Consider the following 2,050-nt stretch of genomic DNA (forward strand, 5'->3'; position numbering starts at 1 on the left):
CAAGCAGGACCCTGATGGAGACAGTCAGAGACAGGAGACGGAGAAAGACAGTTAAGTCCCTGGATCCTGCTGTAGCTCTAGACTCGTTGGTTCCAAAAGTCAACAAGTTCTCCTTTGTATACTGGATTGTTTGAATTGGATTTCTAAAATCTAATTGAAATAAACCTAATTTATACGTGGGTTTTGAGAATTAAGTTATAATGTGCACGAGGTGCTTAGTACATAGTATATACAGGGTATATAGTAAGAGTTTAATAAATAGTCGTACATTGTTTGCATGCACGTGTGTGTGTGTGTGTGTGTGTGTGTGCGCATGTTTCTCCTTCTGGCACGTGAAAGTTGCCCAAAGAGACAAGAAGCAGAAGAATAGTCGAGGCTTTAAGTCATGGTTCTACCCACAGCTGCAAAATCCCATAATGCCAGGACACTTTTAATCTTGTATTTAGGCAACAGATCACTTTTTAAAATTTCTCACGTCCTTGTACGATATGGCCACTGTGATCTGGAACATCAATATTTAAAAGGACCAGAAAAAAAAAAGAAGGAAGGAAGGGAGAAAAGGGAGGGAGGGAGGAAGAGAGGGAAAGAGGAAGGGAGGAAAGGGCAGGATTGATAAATTTTAAAAGGAGACCTGGTGGCCTTGGGCTCCTGGTCTCGTGATTCTGTACTCCTTCCTTCCATAGTCCAGACTTATCTTCCCCCCAGGATTCCATGGTTACTCTGTATCCATCCCATTCCGCCTGCCCACTCTCTCCTCTATCAAAGCCTGTATTCCGGGGGGGAAAAAAAAAAAGAAATCTGAAACACATTTGGGAGCAAATAACTGAGCACAGCTGAAAGAGCTACACTGTTAATGGGGATCAAAACAAAAACAAAAGTAACATCTTCAGGGGTCAAAGGGAAAGGAACACTCAGCTGTGACCACCTATTGTATGCCGAGCAATGGACAAAGCCTGTGCAATCTCCACAGCTGCCTTGTGAAGGAGGGACTGTTATACCCATTTTACAGATGGGAAACACGCTCGGAGAAGTTTGCAAACTTGCTCAGAGCCACGGAACTCAGAGGGCACGGATCTAGAAATGAGCCCAGGTTTCACTGACCCCGTACCCGTGTTTTTATTAATATCCTTCCTGGTGACAGTCCCTAGCGGAGCGTCACAGTGACTGGCCACGGAGAGAAGGAACTCGGTTCAGAGACAACTGGCCTGACACTGGGATGACGTGGAGGCAGGACAGAGGGACAGAGGCAGCAGAGTGACAAAGAAGGTTTGAGCAGAAGAGATGACTTTTTTTTTTTTTTTGGTCTTTTTTGCTATTTCTTTGGGCCGCTCCCACGGCATATGGAGGTTCCCAGGCTAGGGGTCGAATCGGAGCTGTAGCCACCGGCCTACGCCAGAGCCACAGCAATGCAGGATCCGAGCCACATCTGCAACCTACACCACAGCTCACGGCAACGCCGGATGGTTAACCCACTGAGCAAGGGCAGGGACCGAACCCGCAACCTCATGATTCCTAGTCGGATTCGTCAACCACTGCGCCATGACGGGAACTCCAGAGATGACTTTTTAAATCCAATTGCAGGAACCTCCACAGCCCTTTTTTTTTTTTTTTTTTGTTAAACTTCTGTTAAACTGATTTTCTCAACTGCATACCAGCACCTAATCATTTTGGCCCCTTTCTTTCTCTTTCCCTTTAATTTTATTTTAGACCTGTGTGGTTAGCTGGTGGCGGGGCAGGGGATGGGGAGAAGAATTCTCTGCACCCTGAGCTTTCCCTTCTGCCTTCTCTGCCTTTGCTCACGTTGTCGTCTTAATTTGATCAGCGGTTATGAAAAGGGAACATTGATCCCGGGGAAAAGGGCATTGTTCGTGGTCAGACAGTTCCCGCGTTGCTTCTAAAGTGAAGTGTTCTGTGCTCGGCTGTGAGTTTGGCCCCTTGGGACGCTCCTTGATGTGAGAACAGAAAGAGGGACAAAGTTGCTAAAAATTGGACAGAGGACATCTGGAACTGGGCAGGCCTGTCAGAGATCTTAGCAAATTCTTTATCCCAG

Source organism: Phacochoerus africanus, chromosome 7, assembly GCF_016906955.1.
Source record: "Phacochoerus africanus isolate WHEZ1 chromosome 7, ROS_Pafr_v1, whole genome shotgun sequence".
Lineage (NCBI taxonomy): Eukaryota > Metazoa > Chordata > Mammalia > Artiodactyla > Suidae > Phacochoerus > Phacochoerus africanus.